Source organism: Myodes glareolus, chromosome 13, assembly GCF_982192425.1.
Source record: "Myodes glareolus chromosome 13, mMyoGla1.1, whole genome shotgun sequence".
NCBI classification, from domain to species: domain Eukaryota; kingdom Metazoa; phylum Chordata; class Mammalia; order Rodentia; family Cricetidae; genus Myodes; species Myodes glareolus.
The window spans coordinates 24,466,736-24,485,381 of NC_142038.1; the positions used below are offsets into that span (position 1 = coordinate 24,466,736).

General features: G+C 37.6%; 1 protein-coding gene and 1 pseudogene across 2 annotated transcripts in view; one reads left to right on the forward strand and one right to left on the reverse strand.

Annotated features, from left to right (window-relative positions):
- The window catches only part of Wdr7 (WD repeat domain 7), a 283,531-nt gene that overhangs the window by 160,026 nt on the left and 104,859 nt on the right, over window positions 1-18,646 (reverse strand). The gene's annotated exons all lie outside the window — the stretch shown is intronic.
- On the forward strand, window positions 11,576-13,114 carry LOC148119977 (CCHC-type zinc finger nucleic acid binding protein pseudogene; annotated as a pseudogene).

The window sequence follows — 18,646 nt, forward strand, 5'->3', positions numbered from 1 at the left end:
ATGCTACATGGTATTCAGCATCATCATAGCAAGAGTGTAGAAAGAAAGATCACATGATTGTACAAGGAGACAGAGCAAGCATGGAGTTCCATAAGAACTACCCCAACCACTCTCAAAGAATATCGCCAATAACTCTCCAAATCTCACTGGGCTCTTCCTTTGAAATGCTCCACCACCTCTCAATATTGCCACACTGAAGATAAAGTTCTAAAGTATGAATCATCAGGAGGAAAGTACAATCCAACTAGAACCCATATGTTATATCAAATCAACTCCAAATGAATTATGGACTTAAATATGAAATGTAAAACAATTAGAATTTTTAAATTAAAAAATTCTTGAACTCTAATGTTAGACTTGACATTAAAAACATAATCCATGCAAAGAAATATTGATTAGGTGGTCCTCATCAGGATTAAAATAACTTTTACTCTGCAAAAACCCTATTAAGAAGAAAAAAAGGCAAGACACAGACCAGGGAAATTTTTTTTTAATCACATATCCAACAAGAGACCAGTATCTAGAGTGTATGAGAAACTTCCAAATCTCACCAGTGAGTCATTTAGTGGAATACTATGCAGCAATCCAAGAAGATGGAGCTCTTATCAGAGCTGATATTATTATATTATCCTGATATAAACATATCAGGATAAATGCTGTAACATAAACACTAGAAACGTAAATAAAAGAAAATACCTCATCTTACGACACGAGTCAAGGCAGTGAAACCTAATGAGACAGAAGCAGAGCAGCACATTGGCCTACAGATGAGAGGGGGTGGGGAACCAGGAAAGATGCCGGTGAGGATTGGGCTCACTTTCAGGTGAACATTTTTCCAAAGATGAGTGTGCTGATGGCTGCACAACTGTATGAATGAGTTAAAAGCTCTCTGAATTGTGTCTGCTTGGGGATACTTTAGTAAATAAATTATATCTCACTAACCTGGCTTTCTAACATTCTGTACCAACCAAGGCACCCATGCCACTGTGTATACACTGTGGGTACTCCCTGATCCCCAAAAGTAGATGAAGAAAAAAAGAACAAGAAAGCACTTATAGAGAAGGAAATAAAATTCCCATGAGAATTTTCTTCTGTTAAGGAAAACATAACTTTCTCTGGTTTTATTTGTTTTGAGAGAAACACAAAGGTCTTGCACCATCTATACTGGCCAGAAATTCGCTGTGTAGCTGAGGATGACCTTGAACTTTTGTTCCTCTTGCCATTACCTCCAAAGTACTAGGACTGCTGACCTAGATGAGCACCCACCCTAGCAACTAAATGACATCATCAACCCAAGAATGCACGCATTAAAAAATATTTAAGCTATGTTCCTGATTTGCTCTAAGATGAAATTCGATCTTTGATGCTATTTAGTTACCAATAAGTAAAAAAGGAAGAGACCATCTTTTCCAAAAAGCCCTATGCCATAATTCCCATAATACTGTGTAATGAGGGCAACCAACTCCCTAAAACTCTTTGAATGTTCTGGAAGAAAGTGAAGGCTAAAAGTGTTGAAGATAGAAAACCAAATTGCAACATTCTCAAATCCTCCAAAATGATAATTTTAGCAGTCTGTTTTCAGGAAATAACTTTAAAATTTCAAGCCATATAAAGATCTAATAGCATTTTAAAATAATACTAAGCACTTTATACTCTGCCTGTGAAAGAAGGCATCACAGCATGTTATAAACCCTAAGCCATAAGCTACTTCTCATCTCCACAGTATTTAGGTGTATGCTATGTTCTGTCTTAAAGCAGACAGACATCACAGTATCGGTAGCTGAAAGACACTAACAGTATAACAAAGGACTTGATAAACCTTTAAAAAACAAACCTACTCAACATTCTGCTTGTAGGAGTATGTACATGGCCAAGAAAACTTTTAGCCAAAATGATACATTTTACTATATGTAAATTGTATGTATATTTAACTATGTAAAAATTACACAATAAATAATACTATATCACAGTCAAAACAGAAATGAAGATTGTGACAAAATATTTTCTTTCTGTGTGTGCGTGTGTTTATGTGTGTAGTATGTACATATATGCAAAGGTATACAGGTGTGATTGTCAATATATGTATTGTGGAGAACTCGGTTCACAAGGAGTTTTTTCCTTTCTCTCTTTCCACCTCCCCCAAGCATCTATCTGTTGACAAATGATTATTCTGATAGCTTGGAACTCCCTGATTGGCTGGGATGGGCCAGCAGGCCTGAGATGCACATGCTCTGCCTCCACCAATACTGGTTACACATTTGCTTTGCTCTACCTTGTTTTTACATGGCAACTAGAGATATGACCTTAGGTTCTTATGCTTTTTATATATGTAAATCTTGTGAGACATAAGTGAATGAATGAAATGTGTGTATACCACGAATGTTTCTGGAGCCCATGAAGGTCAGAAGAGGTCACCAGAAACCTGAAATTAGAGTTCCTTGTACTTTTGAGCTTCCTGGTGTGTGGGTGCTGGGAACTGAACCCCAGTCCTCTGTAAGAGTAGCATATGTGCTTCACTACTAAGCTCTGTCTCCAGCTCATGCTCTAGCTGCTCAGCCGTCGCCCTGACCTCTGTACAAAGAAAGAGGGAATTACTGTCACTGATATAAAATGTGTAAGTCTTTCAGACTAAAAATCACTTCCTTGTGATTCATTATCAAAGAAAGATGAAATATTGTGGAAAAATTGTAAAAAAGATTCTTTAAAGATCTGTACATATAAACTTCTTGTTCATAAGCAAGGGTTTAAAGTGTTGATTATGTGGTAATATGGTTTTCACTTACATAAGTCATGTTAGTGAGCTGACTTGTCAAATTATATTAAAATAAACTAAAGTGTACTATTTTGATAAATATAGTCAAAGTACTGGGCAAAAAGTTCAACAAACCTGGATTGACTAGAACACCATGAAAATAACTTCAATCCAACAACACAAATTATATTAACTAATTACTAGGAAAAAATAATAATGATGCGTCAGGGAAAATAAAATATTACAAATATATAAAAATAGCAAGAAATCTAATAAAAAGAGGTACAGTAAATGTATGAAAGAAGAAGTACACAAATCCAGGTGCTACAAAATGAACACTTTACCATTATGGATTTCCTATATAGCATGTACACTGAGACTGAGGAAGGAAATGGGAAATAGGGAATGAAGCAGAAAACTGGTAAGAGGAAGTTTGGCTATGGGAGCATGGGGTGGGGAATGTTGTACTGAGCAGATGGGAGAAATGGACTTTTATGAGAAAGAAGTAGAAAGACCTTTATGAGAACTTATACATTTCTGTAAAACAAGATGATTTATTATTGTCAAAGACCTGAAATAATTCATCTTTCCAGTCATATATACATACATACATTATACATACATACATATAAAAGTCACTTAATAATGTCTTAAATATATATAGAAATATGGCCTCAAAATCAATAGACTAAAACTAGTCTAAAAATTCCACCAATAGCAGTTAGAGCATGAGCTGTACTTCCAGAGGACCCAGGTTCGGCACCCAGCACCCACACGGTGCTTCCTAACCCTCTGTAAGACCAGTTCCAGAGGCTATGATGCCCTCTTCTGACCTCTGACAGCACCAGGCACATTCGTGTTGTGAAGTCCTACAAGCAGACAAAACACCTAGACACATAAAATACATTTTAATTTCAACAATAAAATATATACAGTAGCTAAAATGTACAAGCTTCATGTCTTCCATATTATCTTTATAAACATTTTTCCAGCCGGTTTACAATATCTAAACAATGACAAACAAAATGAACTCAGGAGAATTCTATAGTGTCATGTGACTAAGATGACAAGCAAAGATAAAATAATAATTTAGTAAGTTTTTAATGCAGCACATTAAGCAATATTGGGAGATAAAATCAGTTCAGTTCACTATAACTATTATTTTACTGACAATTAGACGGAAGGGATAATACAGTTAGAGTGAAGAACAAAAACATACAAAATGTTAGTAAAATTACATTTCTCATTCTCATAAAAAATATATTTCCAGTGAGATTGAAAAATACATCCAAAACAATAGCAGGTATTTTTATTTCATCAGTTTCTCACAACTGTGGCTTTCCAGTGATCTAATTAAAGTACACTGGAGGCAATGATTTGATATGAGCATTTACTTTGAATGAAGTAAAATCACAATAAGGGCGTGTGTGAATATTTCCAGATGCATTTCAGGCAGAAGGCAAGAATTTATTGGAAGCAGATCTGTGCAGTGACTGACCAACACTGCCCCACGTTCCCCACAATCTCATGACAGACAGACGGCCTGCCTCACATTAATTCACTTCACACCACATGTATCGATCCGCAGCCGTTCCCTAGTCTCTCTGCACACACCGCCTGTCTGGCTGCCCACATTCACATCAGCACATACACACAAAGGCCACAGAAGATAACCTTTTGCTTTCCATTAAAGACACAGTATCTACTTTTCCTTCTCCAAGCATCAAAACTAGAAATTATAACACTATAGATGTTGTCTTATAAAAAGATTTCACATAAAATTTGAAGGTAGATATGCCTTATTCTGAATAAAGATCATTTCATTTTTTTTCAGAAACAAGCTAAGCTGATTAAAGGCATAAACCAATTAAAGAAATAAAAATATGGCTAAAATAGTTTCTTTAAAATTAAATCAGAATAAGATAATTATTTTGTAAAAAGAGAATTGGTGTTTAATTAATGAAATACATTTTCTACCTAATATTTTGAACTATTTATGAAGCTACTTTCATAAAAATGTAATTATAAGCCATTCTGAAAGAGGCAAAACAAGCTGGAAAACACATAAGTCACAGAAACCACAAGTAAGTAGTATGCTCACTCTAAGCAGTATTAATGTGAGAACATAAAGCTTTATTCTTCTTTACCAAACAGAACTGAATGTGTTCTGTGATAATGTATAAAAATAATACGAAAAACTTTAAATTCACTGTAGGCAGCTGTTCAAAGATTTGATTGATTTGCAGGCTACAAGTGAACTAAAAGCAATTTTTTTTTGTTTCAGAAGACACAAATGAAAGAAAGACTAACACGGTTTGACCTTCCAGGTGCTGTGAAACAAAGGCAAACCTATCCTGGCACACACTAACAATGAAATCGGACAGATTTGAAACCTCAACTACAAACAGAATTATGCATCTTGGAACTGCTTACAAATTTGTCACTGAAACCCTTCAAAGATCCATATTCTTTCTGTATCTCTGCTTCCCCACCCATCTCGCTGCCCTTCTGACTCTTCCTTCCTCTCTATACCAGCAATGGTTGTGAGCAAGGTAACCGAGCAGCACACACAGTACACTCCACTGCATATACATACGAAGCATATATTGACAGTAACGTGTTTTAAGTCAAGGGAAGTGAAACTGATAGAGGCAGTGAAAGATAATGGCTTTAGCAACAAAAATACTGAATCTTGGCCTAAATCTAAAGGATGGGCTACATCTAAATGAATCAGAGCACATAGCATTGCTCATACAATAAGGTAGGTAATTGTGCAAAGTGCTCACATTTCCATAAAGACTGCGCGCACTCTCACTACTGTTGAACAAGCCTTATCCAGGCAAGCCATGAGGTGAAATCAGATTCTCAGCTTCGGGTCTAGTGTGTGCTGGGGCTTGAACAAGCAGCTACAAAATGGGGATGTGATGTGGGATTCCCCTCCATATGCTATGAATATGTTTTATTACCATTGGTTAATAAAGAAGCTGCTTTAGCCTATAGCAGGGCAGAATATAGCCAGGCTGGAAGAGATAGAGAGAGAGAGTATGTGGAGTCAGAGAGACAGAGAGGACATGTAGCTCCCGAAGGAGAAAGTTGACCACTGTATCCTCACCAGTAAGCAACAGCCTTATGCTGATACAAAGATTAACAGAAATGGGTTAATTTAAGATATAAGAGTTAGTTAATAAGAAGCCTGAGCTAATAGGCAAAACGGTGTTGTAATTAACATGGTTTCTGTGTTATTGCTCAGGTCTGAGCAGTCGGGAAACAAATGAGCAGTATCCACTTACAGGGATGTGCAGAATACCTTCACCTGAGTTGAGAAAGGATCTCTCCTGGATTAATACAAAGAAACATTTTTGAATGGATGTGACGATGAGCCAATAATCTTGAAATCATACTTCTTCCTAGACAGAGATCTTCATTGTTACCTCATTAAGTGGCTGTATAAGTGTATGGAGAGGCATATGCATAGCTTACAGAAGTTTTCATTTGAAGCATAAACACTTTTTTAAAAAAGTTCAAAAAAAATCACTTTTCTGTATTATTTTCCAAAAAGAGGTGATATAAAAGAGGAGAAAATTAATCCATTATTTAATTTAACTTTTGGGAGGAAGACTGGTTTACTAAGCAAAGGGAATAAAACTAAAAGGAGAAATACAGGAACTCTTTACAAGAGAACCTGGTAGCCACTGTACTAATACAGATTAATAAATGTGTAGAAATGTGTGATTTGAACACTGAGTGAGTAAAATTCACATGAGTGCAGGATATGTAAATGTATCAGAGAAGGACACTGAGTGAAGAAAATTCCCATTTGTGAAGGGTATATAAAACCTTTCATGGAATGACCCTGAGTGAAGAAGACAGAGTAGCACAATATAAGACCATGGGACAGCAAGAAGGAAATAATGGCGACAGGGGGAGAATGAAGCTAACAAGACACCAGATGTGAGAGACCAAAAGAGAGTGAGAAATATGTTACTAACAAAAGATGGGAGGCAATGTGATGGCTAATCTTGGTTGTTAACTACCTCTGGAATTGGCTATAAGGTAAGCAGATGGGCACGCCTGTGAGGTAATTTTTTCAATTGGATTAATTGAAGTAGAAAGAAGCAACCTTAAACCTGGATCACTGGTGGTCAGAAGACCCACATTAAATCTGCTCCACACCATCAAGTGTCAGCCCACAAAAAAAGGGGATAGAAAGAAGACTTTGCTTTTAACCTTCTAGTGCTCACCTTGTTTGGCAAGTTCATCTATCTGCTGCTGAGGAATTCCTTCACTGATATTATGACCTACGTCTTCAGACTTCCAACATGTACTAAAGACTGACTGAGACATCTAGCCTCGTGGGCTGAACAATTCTCAGAGACAGAGCCTTTCTTTTTTTTTTTCTCAAAGTTTATTAAAATACAAAAGTCTCCATTTCCGCCCCTCCTCCCAACACCCTCCCACTCCTCCCGCTCTCTCCCCTCCTCCCTCTCCCTCTCCAAGAGCAGTCAGGGTCTCCTGCCCTGTGGGTAGTTCAAGCTCCTCCCCCCTCCCTCCAGGTCCAGGAAGGTGAGCATCCAAACAGAGTGGATCCCAAAAATCCAGTATATGCGGAGGAAACAAGTCCCAGTGTCATTGTCAATGGCTTTTCAGAAAGACTCCGGGCCAGCCACATTCAGAGAATCCGGCCTCATTCAGAGAATCTGGCTGGATCACGTGCTCGCTTAGTCCCAGACAACTGGCCTTGGTGAACTCTCATTAGATCAGTCCCCTTGTATCAGTGGGTGATCGCACCCCTCGCGGTCCTGATTTCCTTTTTCATGTTCTTCCTCCTTCTGCTCCTCATTTGGACCTTTGGGGACTCAATCCGGTGTTCCAATGTGGGTCTCCATCTGTATCGCCATCCATCGTCGGATGAAGGTTCCCTCTGATCTTGCCTTCCTTGCTCACGTTCTCTTTCCTTCTGCTTCTCATTTGGACCTAGGGAGTTAAGTCCAGTGCCCAGACCCAAAAAGAGGAATATGGTATGTACTCACTCATAAGTGGATTCTAGCCATAGTTAAAGGTCTTTGAGTCTATAATTTGTGATCCTAGAGAAGCTAAATAAGAAGATGAACCTGAAGAAAATCATATAGTTATCCTCCTGGATAGTGGAACTAGGCAAGATTGCCAGGCAAACTCGGGTGCATGGGGGGTGGGGGGATGGAAGTAAGGGAAGATGGTCAGGGAGAGGGGAGAGGGGAGAGGGGGAGGATTGGGGATGGCTTGGGGAAATGGGAGGGGGGGAGGGTGGAAGGATGGATATGGGAGCAGGGAGGTTTATATCTCAACTAAGGGAGCCATTTTAGGGTTTGCAAGAGACTTGATTCTGGAGGGGTTCCCATTAAAAATTAAATAAAAAAATAAAAATAAAAATAAATAAAAAAAAATTTAAAAAAATTAAAAATAATAATAAAAAAAAAGAAAACGCTTTACTGAGTCAGGTAAGCCAGACCCAAAAAGAGGAATATGCTATGTATTCACCCATAAGTGGATTCTAGTCATAATTAAAGGTCTTTGAGCCTATTATTCATGATCCGAGAGAAGCTGGATAGGAGGGTGAACCTGAAGAAAATTCAGGTAGTTTTCCTCCTGGAGATTGGAAATAGACAAGAGTCCCAGGTAACCTTGGGTGCATGGGGGTGTGGGAGGATTGTTGGAAGGGGACAGGGTTAGAGAGAAGGGAGCAGGGGAAGAATGAGGAAAGCTCGGGGGACTGGGATGGGGGGAGGGAGGAAGGATAGATATGGGATCAGGGAAGAATATATCTCAACTAAGGGAGTCAGTTTAGGGTTTACTAGTGACTTGATTATAAATGGGATCCCAGGTCCAAGGAGAGATCCCCAGATTGTTCTCTGGACAGAGGAGAGGGTGCCTGAACTGGCCTTGGCCCATAACCATACTGATGAATATTTTGCTTATCACCATAGATCCTTCATCTGGTGATGGATGGAGATGGAGACGAAGACCCACATTGGAACAATGGAGACAGAGCCTTTCTGCTGGGATACAGACATTGTTGAACTAGCCAGACCACACCCTGTAAATCACTGTAATAAATCCCATTTTAATATACATATAGATCCATTGTATTAGTTCTGTTCCTCTTGAGAATTCTAACACAGTTAGAAAAGGAATAAACTTGCTTTCGCTGTTGTTCACAGAATCTTACTATGTTGCCTTGGCTGGTCTGGAACTCACTATGTATTCCAAGCAGTCTTGAATTTATAGATAACCACCTCACTCTGCCTCCCAGTGCTGAGATTAAAGGCCTGTGCCATCATGACCACCCTTGATAACTATAAGGCATCTACCTGACTCCAGTGGAATAAAAAGAGTAGAAGCATTAATACACATAGTTTAAAAGGTGCTAAAGTTGGTAATTGTGCACTGACAGTAGAGCTTAATCCCTGAGGTCAAACAGTAGGCATCTCTCTGTTCTCTTTCTGGTTATCAGCATAGTTCATGAATTCAGTTTGGGTTTATGGCCAGAAGCTACTTAGGGAAAACAAGTAGGAAGCCACAGAATTTTACCAGTCTCTGAGAAACAACCAATGAAAGCAATGCTTTCTAGCAACCCAGCAAGACTGCTTTGTGTCTTTGTGTCTGACCACTTAGAAACAAGATAAAGAACAATAAGATGTTATACCACAGCCAAATATGAAAGAAGGTACTGAGTTTATCACAGCGCTGGGGTTGGGATATTAGAAGGTTCATACCTAGAAAGAGTGAAACGGTGGGGAAGGATCTCTATTAAATTCTGATAGCCGATATTAAAATCTACTAATGGGTCGCACTCTAAAGATCTAAGGATGACTGAGTAAAATTTATTAAATACAATTGCTTAAAAAGATGAATTAACTAGAATGCTAGGAAAATTAGGATGAGGTACACACTCTTACAAATCTTATTACATAAGATCACAGAAAGATGGAAACATAAAAGACACTGAACTAAGGACTCCAGAAATAGGCCAAAAGACTAGATAATACAAAAATACAGACCAAAAAAAGAAAGAAAGAAAGAAAGAAAGAAAGAAAATAACTGTACGCAAATACTGCACCCTAGTGTTAGCTGGTTTTCACAAAGTATATATTAGAAATTCTAAATTACATAAAGGCAACTAAGGTTGGGAAAAACAAGCAAATCTACCATAGATAATGAGAGAGAGATTAACCCTATTCAGAAAAAAAGAAATTATGAACAAGCTAAAGGGGAAGGCTAGAAAGAATCTTTGTGTGAATAAAAAAAGAAAACATTCACATGAAGTCAGGTTTGTTTTAAGTAGGATAGCAAGGAAAGAGGAAAGGAGAGCAGAGGACAGACGGCAGGCAGACATAAACAATGAGAAGGAGCTATTAATGTTTCTCAGTTCTGTCCACTGAGAGATCTATATAATCTTGAACCCAGGAGCAGCAAGCACATCACACCCAGACTGTTGTCTGGTGTGTTGTCCGGTAGCCCTACTAAAGACTCTACTGTTGTGGAATATTAGTTGAAGATGCGTTACATTTATTTATGCTTGTTACTTTCTGTGTCTAAAACACCTGATTGGTCTAATAAAGAGCTGAATGGCCAATAGCTAGGCAGGAGAAAGAAAGGGATGGGTTGGGCTAGAGAGATGGCTCAGAGGTTAAGAGCACTGACTGCTCTTCCGGAGGTTCTGAGTTCAATTCCCAGCAAGCACATGGTGACTCACAACCATCTGTAATAAGATCTGGCGCCCTCTTCTGACCTGCAGGCATAACACTGTAAACATTAAAAAAAAAAAAAAAAAGAAGAAGAAGATGGGTTTCCAGGCAGAGAGAATAAATAGGAGAGAAGAAGAGGGAGAAGAGGAAAATGTAGGGGCCAGTCACCCAGCAACACAGCCAGTCATGGAGTAAGAAGAAAAGAAAGACATATAGAATAAAGGTAAAAGCCCAGGGGCAAAACATAGAATAATTTAGGAAAGTCTGGGTAGAAACAAGCCAAGCTAAGGTTATGCATTCATACGTAAAAAGAAGTATCTGTGTACTTATTTGGGAGCTGGGTAGTGGGCCCCAAAGAGCTAAGAGTAAAATCAACCAACTACTGCAGCACAATTAATAAAAACTCAGAGGCCGTTCAACCTGAAGACCAGAAAAGCAAAACAGCCAGACACTGGCTCTTAACCTCGGTCCAAAATGGCGATCCTGCCTCCAGGAATCTCAGAATGAGACTGTGTGTAAGAGTTGTCTCCTCCTGTCTTATATTTCTCTCTAGTGCTGGAATTAAAGGTGTGCTCCACTACTGCTCTGTTTCTATGGCAAACTAGTGTGGCTACTGGAATTAAAGGTGTGTGTCACCACTGCCTGATCAGTGCAGCTGTTTTACTCTCTGAACTTCAAGAAAGCTTAATTTATTAAAATACAGATAAAATATCACTACAAATTACCCTCTACTGGGTCCCTTACAGTCATGCTAACCCTAGGAGGAAGATGGGGAAAACATAAAATGCATGCAGAGCATGTGCCACGAAACAGTAGAAGACTATTTTAATAAGTGAGGCCCAGCCAAATGGACACCAGTACCAAATGAATTGAGATACTTTGGCAAATGACAGAATGATAAAACAACAGAGCAATAAGGTCAAGTATTTGCTAACAGTAAGGACTTGGTGCTAAGTCACTTGGGGATAAAAAATATAATCATTACAAAACATATAATCTTGTAAACAATGAATATAAGCTAATCAAACAATATAAAAATTAAAATTGGCTGATTGGACGCGTGGGCGAGGCGGAGGAGAGCCGTGCGCAGCGGCGTGTGTGGGGCCGTGTGCAGACCCGCGTGTGGCGCAGGCAAGGACTCTGAAAATAAACAGCCGCTGCTTTGCGAGTCGTCTTCCAGGGCCTGCGTCCGAGTCTCCACCGCTGTGGGCAGCTCAGACGCCGAAGCTCAAACTGCAGCTATGAGCAGCAACGAATGCTTCAAGTGTGGACGATCTGGCCACTGGGCCAGGGAGTGCCCTACTGGTGGAGGTCGGGGTCGTGGAATGAGAGGCCGTGGCAGAGGTGGTTTTACCTCGGATAGAGGGTTCCAGTTTGTTTCCTCATCTCTTCCTGATATCTGTTACCGCTGTGGTGAGTCTGGTCATCTTGCCAAGGATTGTGATCTCCAGGAGGATGCCTGCTATAACTGCGGTAGAGGTGGCCACATTGCCAAGGACTGCAAGGAGCCCAAGAGAGAGCGAGAGCAATGCTGCTACAACTGTGGCAAGCCAGGCCATCTGGCCCGTGACTGTGACCATGCGGATGAGCAGAAGTGCTACTCTTGTGGTGAATTTGGACATATTCAAAAAGACTGCACCAAGGTGAAGTGCTATAGGTGTGGTGAAACTGGTCATGTAGCCATCAATTGCAGCAAGACAAGTGAAGTCAACTGTTACCGCTGTGGCGAGTCAGGGCATCTTGCACGGGAATGCACAATTGAGGCTACAGCCTAATTATTTTCCTTTGTCGCCCCTCCTTTTTCTGATTGATGGTTGTATTATTTTCTCTGAATCCTCTTCACTGGCCAAAGGTTGGCAGATAGAGGCTGTCCCCAGGCCAGTGAGCTTTAACTTGCAGTGTAAAAGGAGGAAAGGGGTGGAAAAAACCGAATTTCTGCATTTAACTACAAAAAAAAAGTTTATGTTTAGTTTGGTAGAGGTGTTATGTATAATGCTTTGTTAAAGAACCCCCTTTCCGTGCCACTGGTGAATAGGGATTAATGAATGGGAAGAGTTCAGTCAGACCAGTAAGCCCTTCTGGGTTTGAGTGTGTTCCCATGTAGGAGGTAAAACAATTCTGGAAGCATCTGAACCTCCATAAATAACATTAATTTTTAGTATAATGATGGCCTTGGAATGTCTGACCTCAGTAGCTATTAAATAACATCAGTAACATCTGTATCAGGCCCTCATAGAACATAACAGTTGAGTGGGAGTAAACTGAAGACACAACGTGTTGATGGCTATGCCAGGGAAATCGGGATAAAAGCCCAACACAGGAGCAGCTTCATCCCATACAGATGGTGATGGCAAAGGTGTAGAACACATTTTTTTCAAAGACTAAATCTAAAACCCAGAGTAAACATCGCTCAGAGTTAGCATAATTTGGAGCTATTCAGGAATTGCAGAGAAATGCATTTTCACAGAAATCAAGATGTTATTTTTGTATACTATATCACTTAGAAAACTGTGTTTCATTTGCTGTAATCAGTTTTTAAAAGTCGAATGGAAAAAGCAACTGAAGTCTTAGAAAATAGAAAATGTAATTTTAAAATATTCCAATAAAGCTGGAGGAGGAAGGGGAAAAAAAATTAAAATTGTATCTTAGTCACAAGAAGCTATTATCAATGGAATACTTATGAGCATTTACTTGTATGAAGACTGGGTAGCTTCAGATCACAATGACATAGACTATGTCATAAAACATAAATACATCTTCTTAGATGGATATAAAGAAACTAGTAAAGTGGTTAGCCTCCGAGGAACCGAACTAAACAGGTTTGTGAAATAGAGTTAACTCAGTCTGGAAGGATAACAGAGTGGACGCAAACAACTGCAGACATCAAACTCCTGCTCTGTGGTGAGCACAGTGCAGCTATAGGAGCATGCTATTATTCTCCGACATTACACTAATTAAATCTCACAATTCATTTTAAAAGCTATTCATATCTAACTCATGATTTAGAGGAGAATGAAAAGTTAAATTAACTAAGGCAGCACTCATCACTGCCTCTGGAGGAGCTCTGTAAGAATTAACTTGCAAAACAAAGTTATAAAAAGAATAATGGTAGAGCAGACAAGCACTCTCACTACCAGGACACTTCAAGAGAAAAAGAAGATGTAAAATTAATTTTGATTCCCACTCTGCAAAGAAAAACAAAATATCTTTAGACAGCCACATATTTTTATAGTTTGTTTTAATTGTGTGTGTGTGTGCATGCATGCGCACACACATGCATATGTGTGTGCGCATGCATGGCTGTCAGTTATGTGGGCATGCATACCACTATACACTGTGCAGATCAGAAACAACTCTATGAAAATGGTTATTTTCTTCTTTAATTACATGTGTTCTTGTGCTCACACTCAAATCATCACGTGTGAGCAACAAGAGATTTACCTGCTGGGCCCTTTTCTGGGCTTGCCATCACTCGTTTTAACTCTATATGCTTATGAGCTCGTAAGCAGAATAAAAAATATCATAACTAAGTAATGTTTTAAACATAGATACAGAAGTACTCAAAGCTATTATAGAAAGAATTGGTACATAAAAACAAATTCATAAGGCTCAAATGAAAACATACTGAGTTAATTCCTAACAAAAGTAAAAATGAAAAAATACTATTTCATTTCTCATTTATCACAGATATGATTCTGAGAGTTTAAGAAAGTGTTCAGCTGTAAAGATGCCAGAAGACAAAGCCTCATACAGACCACTGGTGAAAGTGTAAAGCAATCAAACCAAAAGTTTCATGTATGGGAATACACTTAATATAGACTATCAAAAAATGAAAACATGAATGGGTTTATTCACTGTCATTCTATATATAATACCAAAGAATAATCAAAATCAGAATGCCATTCAACCAAAAATGTCAATTTAAAAGTCCAAACACAAGAAAAATATGTATCAAATACCAAATATATATATATATAATCATGTTAAATTAAAAGAGGTATAGGAGACTGAACAGTCACTTCAACAAATATGCTTGGAAAACTAGATAGTATCTACAATCAAGAGTTTAAGCTGAATTCTGAATCTATATCATATATAGAAATTTACTCAAATGACCTAAATATCTAAATACTAAGACCTAATACTTTAAAGATTCTAGAAGAAAAAAAGAGAAAAGCTTCATGGCATCAAATATGACAATTATTTCCTGGATATGATACTAAAAGAACATGCAATAAACCACAAATGGGTAACCTTTCTGTATTCTGTGAGTATGTTTTATTACCATTGGTTAATAATAAAGCTTATTTGGCCAATAGCCAGGCAGAATAGAATCATATAGGAAATCCAAGCAAAGATACAGGGGGAAAAAAAAGGCAGAGTCAGAGAGAGGCCAGCAGCCACTGGAGAAGCAAGATGTGAGGTAACGTCATGGCCATGTGGCAATATATAGATTAATAGAAATAGATTAGTTTAAGATGTGAAAGCTAGTTAGTAATAAGCCTGAGCCATTCGCAGTTTGTAGTTAATATTAAGCCTCAGAGTAGATATTCAGGAACTGGCAAGCAGAGAGAAGCCTCCAGTTACAAACCACCCATGCAATGACAGTCATGACTGAGAAAGAAATATATGAAAAGAGATAGACTATTTTTAAAAATCTGATATAATTCTTAGATGAGGATTATGTATGATATGTGATCCCAGCAAAGGCAAAAGTATTACTGCAACTTCAAGGCCATCCAAGTATACACAGTGAGTTCCAAGCCAGCTAGAGCTACATGTGTAAAAATAAAATTGTTAAAAGGCAACAGCAATAAAGACCAACAAAATTTAATGTGGATAATGAACACAAAAAGTACTTTCAAAGAAAATATATAAGTGGCCAACAAATACATGAAAAGATGTTTACCATGACTAGTAATTAGGAAAATAGAAATCAAAGCCTCAATAGCACTTTATGCCTCTTAAGACAAGTGAGGGGGTCTAAAATGAAGAAATTAGTTTTCTGATCACTTCTGGTAGGAATGTAAAATAGTATGGTTGTTACAGAAAAATATAATGGTTTCTTTAAAAAAAAATAAAAAAAAACAGAATTATCCTTTAATCCTGAAATTCTTTTCGATATACTTCCAAAATGATTAAAAGCAGGATTGTAAAGAGACGGTGAACACCAAGTACATAGCAAAAATACATACAGTAGCAAGTACCACACTTCTACTTGATGAAAGCAAAGTAAATATTAATGAATGAATGAATGTAATGATTGTGTGCATATAATTATACACATACTCATCCAAATCCTGAACCATTCTACAACACAGAGGGATTTTGGATGATGTTTCACTAAAGTGAAATAAGTCATTGATAAAAAAGACAATGCCATTTTAATTTCTTTTCTTGAGGATTCTCTGTTCAGAACCAGGTCCATCTTTTTAATTGAGTCGATTTCCCCCTTGTTTGTTGAATCTCAACAGATTGCGAATATTAATCCATTGTCACATGTCTAGCTGACCTAGCTTCCCTCCCAGTATGTGGGCTTCCTCTTCATTCAGCTGTTCCCTTTGCTGTACAGAAGGTTCTTAGCTTTTCTTGTCACACTTGTCAAATTTGTCCTCAGTTCATGGGCAGATGCTGTCCTCTTTTGAAAGGTCTTTTCTACACCTATGTTTTCTTCTAGGAGTTTTGCGTTTCAGGTATCACATCAATGTCTTTGATTCATTTGGACTTAATTTTCCAATACGGTGAAACATAGGGTTCTAATTTCATTCACCATTAGCTAAAGACACTGTCTTTTCTCTGCTGCATGGTTTTGATGTCTTTGTCAAATATCAGATATCTATAGCTACCTGCACTTATGTTTGGAACTTCTATTTTTTTCTACTGGCCGACATGGCAGTTTTTGCGCCGACACTACAGTTTTTTATTACTATATAGCTCAATGGTCAATCTGGAATAACAATGCCTCCATTGTTGTTCTTTCTCGCCCAGAATTGCATGACTATCTGAGATAACAGATTCACTTGTGGTTCCAAATGAATTTTAGGAATAAAATCTGAAAGGAATAAGATGAGAATTTAGACTGGGATTGCACTGAATCTATAAAAAAGTTTTAGATAAAATGGTTATTTCCACAATATTAATTTCACCAATCCATGAAATGGGAAATGTATTTTCTAATGGCTTTCTCCATCTCTTTTTGTCAGAGAAAGTTTTCACTGGTTAAGTTTGTGACTGCAAAGAATACATTTCATTTTCTTTGAGGCTGTTGTGAATAGGAGCATGTTCACAATCTCATGCTCACAATGTTTGCATTGGTGTATAGAAAAGCTACTGATCTGTGTAAGTGGATTCTGTAGCTTGAATCTCCTGAAACTTTGGTCATTTCTAGAAGTTTTCTGGTAGAATATTTGTGATCTGTTCTATATAATATATTGTATTCTGCAAACAGGAATAATTTGATTTGTCTTTCCTCTTTTTTTTTTTTTTGCTTTAATTTCCTACTCTTGTTTTATGGTACTGGTTAGTGTTTCAGTCACTATCCTGAAAAAAAGTGGAGATAGTAGGAGTCCTGTTTTTAATAGAAATGCTTGGAGATCTCCATTTGGCAAGATATTGGTTATGGATTTGTCATCTATAAACTTGGTTATGCTGAGGTGTGTTACCTCCAATCCTATTCTTTCTTGGAATTTTATCATGAAGGCATGTTGGATTTTTTTTTAATTTCTGTTTCTATCAAGATACTTGTGTGGTTTTTGTCTTTAATTCATATATGCAATTTATTACATTTACTGACTTACTATATGAACCATCACTTTATCTTTAGGCTAAGTCTACTTAATGCTGGTGAAAGAGCCTTTTGATATATGCCTGTAACAAGTATGCAACTATTATATTAAGAATTTCTGCATCTATGTTCATCAGGGATATTGACCTATAGTTTTCTTTTTTGATGTTAGTGTCTTTACCTGGCTTTATTATTAGACTAATAATGACTTTGTAGAAAAGGATTCTTTTTTTGTGAAAATAGAAATTTTGTATTTCTATTACATTTAAGTTTCTATCTTAAGTAGATCTGTGGGTCTTCTTTAAAAGTCTGGTAGAGTTCTACTGTGAATCCATTTTGCCCTGGGCTCTCTTCTGGATAATATTTTTTTGTTTTATTTTAGTTGCTTATTACTTATTTGTTTGATCTCTTGATGTTTTATTTTATTTTAGTTGGAAGGCTGCTTATTACTGTTTCATTTCTTGCTATTATTGCTTTGTTTTATTTTAGTTGGGAAACTGCTATTACTATTTGATCTCTACAGTCCCCGTGGGTCTGTTAAGGCTGTCATTCTTTCCTTGGTTTAAATTCCATGGTTTGGATGCATCTAAAAATTTGTCCTTTTCGTTTTGTTTTATTTTTGTTTATCAAGACAGGGTTTCTCTGTATAACAGCCCTGGCACAAACACACTCTATAGAGTAGATAAGGTTGGCCTCAAACTCAGAGATCCACCTGCCTCTGCCTCCAGAGTGCTGGGATTAAAGACATGTGCCACCACTGCCTGGAAATAACTGCTTTATAATATTCTGAATTTCTTTGATGTTTGTAATGTTTACCTGTTCATTCTGATTCTGCCAATTTGAGCCATCTTTTTTGCTTCTGGTTAGTTAAACCAAGGGTCTTGTTTATCTTCTCAAAGAACCAGCTCGTAGAATAGATGATTCTTAATTATTTTGTTTCCATTTCACTAATCTGCAGCTTGATTTTTACTTCTTGACATCTACTAGATTTAGGTTTGGTTTATTCTTTCTTTTCCAAATTCCTGAGTTGTTAAGTTAAGTCCCTGACTTTTTAAAGCATGATTTTAGAGCTGTAAAACTCCCTTAGGACCTCCTTTAATGTCTTCCACTGGTTTGGCTGCATTGTGTTTCCATTTTCATCTCATTCCAAGAATTTCTTTCTTGATTTTTCTTACCATTTCATTGTTCTGTTATGTGTTGTCTTATCTCCATGCGCTTATGTAATTACTAGAAACAGATTTGCTATTGATTACAGTTTATTGCACTGTAATTAGAAGGGCTTCATGGACCTATTTCAATTTTTCTGAATTTGTTAAGATTTCTTTTCTTTCCCAGAGAAGCTTTCATAGCCATGTGAGTAGAATGTATATTCTTTGGTGTTTGAGT